Source organism: Elephantulus edwardii, unplaced genomic scaffold (genome assembly GCF_000299155.1).
Source record: "Elephantulus edwardii isolate Elephantulus edwardi_28Jun2011 unplaced genomic scaffold, EleEdw1.0 scaffold00189, whole genome shotgun sequence".
NCBI lineage: Eukaryota > Metazoa > Chordata > Mammalia > Macroscelidea > Macroscelididae > Elephantulus > Elephantulus edwardii.
Window position 1 is genome coordinate 1305341 of NW_006399939.1, and position 4417 is coordinate 1309757.

The 4417-nt window shown below is 39.2% G+C and overlaps 1 protein-coding gene across 3 annotated transcripts in view; it reads right to left on the bottom strand.

Annotated features, from left to right (window-relative positions):
* Positions 1-4417, bottom strand: part of LOC102875182 (chromosome unknown open reading frame, human C11orf49) — a 266475-nt gene that overhangs the window by 61512 nt on the left and 200546 nt on the right. The window lies entirely within an intron of this gene.

The window sequence follows — 4417 nt, forward strand, 5'->3', positions numbered from 1 at the left end:
AATGAACTGTGAGTGAGAACAATAACAGCAGCAATACAACTCCAGAAGAGGGGAATCCAGTGAGAGTCATCACTTCAAAGTGTAGCATCACATAGTAGTGAACATGGAGTCTGGAATGCATCTAACACTTCTTACCTGTGTAGGCTGGGGCACACCTCTCTGAGTCTGTCTTCTCATTTGTAAAATGAGAGGAGAATTTCTCTCATCCACCTCCTACGTACTACAGGACTCTGCTATTGCTTAGACTGCTCCAGCTGCACTGGCTTTGCTGTGCCCTAAACATGCCAAGCAGGCTGCTACCTTAGTCAGTGGTACTCACGATTGCCTCCCCCAAAAAGCCAGCACAGCCCTTTACCTCCTGCAAGTATCTACTCAAATGCCATCAGTAAGGACTTCCCTGAACAGACTACTTAAAATAGCTTCTGCCACTTTTATCGCATTCACCTGTCTTGTTTTTTCCACAGTACTTATGATTATGATCTAGTGTAAAATTTTTACTGTACTATCTTTTCTCTAGAGTTTGAATCTCAAAAGGGCAAGAAATTTGAATATTCACTGATGGTTCTCAGTAAATAGTTGTGAGAGGAGTAAGGTTGCTGTGAGGATTAGCTAAGATAATGCTTGCAAGTGCTTAGGACTACTATCCAGGACAGAGAGCATGGCAGAGCCAAAGACCATGGCCGGGATGCAGAGAGTACGGCTGGGACACAGAGATAATGACCGATACACAAAGAACATGGCTGGCAGACAAAGAACATGGCTGGCAGGCAGGAGATATGGGTAGGAGAAAGACTATAGCTGGCAGTAGAGAATATGGCTAGAAGACACCAAGTATGGCTGGTAGACAGAGAATATGGCTGGCAGACACAGAATATGGCTGAGAGACAGAGACTATGGCTGGGAGACAGATTTTGCTTGGCTTGAACTGTGTTTTTTTTAAATTTGAGCCAAAATATTTTAAAAAAACATCCACTAAGAGATTTTCACAACATAATCTAGATTTCAGATCTTTTTCTTAAAAAAGGCCTAGTGATGGTGGGCTAGTATTTTTGCAGGGCCGGGATAGAGGATGCTCTTTGTACAGGGTGCCATGGTCCCTACTGAGTCCCACTGGATAACATCTGTGCTTCTAGCATTACCTGCTTGCTGCTGCAGGCATCTGGATGTTAAATGCCAGATGCGGACTTTCTCTCTGAAAGCTTTTAAAATAGAGACCTTAACTCCTCTGACTCAATGAGTTTAAGATGCAAAGAAATAAACTGGATGACCTCATTATAGTAAAGGAAAAAAATGAGACCTTTGTTTTAAGAGGGGGGAGCAATAGATAAAAATTTATAGAGGAAAAAGAAAGGAAGCCAGTACACCTAAAGGCTAATAGCAGTAACTTTGGGTCTGGAAATCTATGGGGTTTGTGTTTTCTTTCTTACTATCGTATTTTCTACATTTTCTATAACCAGAAGACTAAAATCTATGTTTAAAAGCTACCCAGAAAAAAAAAAACCTATCCAGAAACATGGCATGTAACTTATGTCAATAAAGCAGTGACATGTCCCTTCAGACATCTATCTCCTTGTCCTCCATTCGTGAAGGCCCTACCTTGCCCATCTAAATCACCTCAACTGCCATTTATTTCCTTTCTTGTAGCTTTATTAGGATGGTGAAAAACAGGTACGTTGCAGATAACCACCTACAGAATCCATTATAGATTTTGTTGTTATGTACTGTTGAGTTAGAACTAATAATCAAGACTGTTCAGACAGAGTTAAAACACATTGCCAAGTATACAATTATTAAACAATATAGAAATAGATATAAACAAATATTTAAATATATTTTTCTTTTATTATTAAGCAATAATTTGTTTACAATGTGTTTCATCATGATCAAGGTCTCTGCTTCTAGGCTTGGCTGCAATCTATCTCTCTCCAAATCCTACAGCACCTTCTTCCAGGATAAAAACTTCTTTTTAAATTTACAATCTCTGACAATGGCAGAGTACCTAATAAACAAGGTAAGCACAGGCTGATTTGTGCTTACTTAATATGTAGTGGGCAGTTCTGGCGAGAGTCATGTGAACCTGCACACTACTGAGTACTAAATAAGCTCAAGTAAACCCACGCTCACCCTGCGAACTGGTAATCCACCCCAGCTCCCAGCTTCTTTGTTGTCGTCAAAACAAAACCACAGGTCCTTTCTATTTTAAATGATTTGCTGCTAATCTCTGTTAAGAAAATAAAAGAGAGAACAAAAATAATAAATATTTTAAGCAACCATAACATGTATGTGCAGTGCTAACAGGATTAGATACTGATTAGTGAGATGAAAGCATTTTTAATTGATAAAAAAAAAAGAAATCTTTCCAACCACCTTCTTCCTCTCTTAGAAATCAGGCTGATACTCAGGATGATATTTTATCAGCGTTAAGCAAAATCATCCAATAATGACTTATTTCAGGAAGCAAGCCACAGAAAACAAAAATGAACAAAGGCTATTCTTTTACTGAGCTTTCCACTGTCTAAAGCAGCCAAAGGATAAATAAAAGCGGAACTGATTATGCATTTGATTTGCTTAAATTAATTTTCCTTAAAATAAATATAAACAAAAGCAGTGGCTAACAGGGTTACTCACAGAGGGTGAGTTGAACCAAGGCAAACTAAAAATAAAACCCCCAGCCATCTAGGTTCTCTGTTTCTCGATGAGTGAGAAGATAGGAAGGCTCATGCCAGAACGTGGGCGTATTTATAAAGATCATGGTCTGTTTTTAAGTCAGAATCCACTAACTTCCACAAATGATGATGGCTTTATGGCTATCCATCAACTAGGGGGGTGGAGGAGGTGCCAACCACCAAAAAACCCAAACAACCAAAAAACAAGACTTATGAAACAAAAATGAGCAGGAACCAGAAAAAGGGTTGGCTACTGATAACACCCACATCGCTTCAGATTGAACACAACTTTGTCTTCCCTGCTGTTTTCAGTCATCTGGGAGTATATATAATGTACCACATCTGTAATTGTATGTATATATGTGGGTATGAGAAAGACACAGCCAGGGAAAGAAGAGTGTCTGACTGACTCTTATGGGACTGACTGGATGGGAAAGGAAATTGATATTAGCAGATTCTGTTCCTTAAAGGCACCAACTGTGTTTTTCCAAGTATGGTTTTCCTGGTAAGTGACTGCCCATAACGTGTGTGAACCACTCATCTTATTTTAATAAAAATGTGAATTGAATGATAGTTCTTTCCATTCTGGGAAATGAAACAATATTTAGGCTTTCTGAACTCTGATCCTTATCCTTCACTTGGGCTCGCGGCCTTACAAAAAGAAAAGGAAAAGGGAAATACCCCTGAGCTAAGGAAATTAATACAGTGGAATCAAAGGGTAACCCACTTACTTTATGTAAAAATATCCTCAAAGAGGAGCCCTGGTTGTGAGATTTTAAGCGCTAGGCTGCTAACACAAAGAAGTGGCTAAGTGGAAGAAAGACCTACAATCTGCTCTTGTGATCATTACAGCCTAGAAAAGCTGATGGGGGCAGCTCTGTCATGTGGGCTGTCATTAATTGAAACAGAATCAATGCCATCCAACAACAGCAAGAGCATTCTAAAAGACAGTCTCGTTTACTCAGTGGAGTTTAGATTAGGTACCTGGTTTCACATATAACGGGTAGTCTTCAAATAGGTACCATCTCTTTGTGTCTCAGTTTCTTCCTCTGTTATATCTTACACAGAATAATCGAGACTGTTCAGACAGAGTTAAAACACATTGCCAAGTATACAAGCATATATATACCTCTCTAACCTGTGAAATTTTGCTATATTCACATACAATTTATTTCAAAAATTAAGAAAACAAAACTATGATCAGTGAGAAGACATCAAAGGAAAAGCAAGACCACTAAAAATCATTAAAAGTATGTACATTTTGACTCAATGATCCCCATGGTTCTACTTGGGTCAAATTGAGGATATTTTAATTGTAATACTTGTGACTGAGGCAAAAAGAATGGGTAGATATAATCTGTACTAATGGAGCACATAATTTAGGAGTCTCTAGGTAGTGTAAATCATTAAGTGCTGCACTACTAGATTGGTGGTTCAAATCTACCCAAAGGTGCCTCAGAAGACAGGTCAGGCACTTTGTTTTTGAAAGGTCACATCTTGAACATTCTTTGGAGGAGTTGTACTACTTACATACAAGGTCATCACGAGTTGGAAACTATTCGATGGGAACTGTCAATAAGAAGGGAGCTCTGATGGCCTAGGTGGTAGGAAGTTGCATTGCCAGCCCCAAGGTGTGTGGTGGAAACCCACGAGCTGGTCTACAAGAGCTAGATGGGTAATTTCCTCCCATATTATCTACAGCCTCTGAAAACCCACTAAGGGGCAGCTATGATTCAGTTCTGACTAGAAGG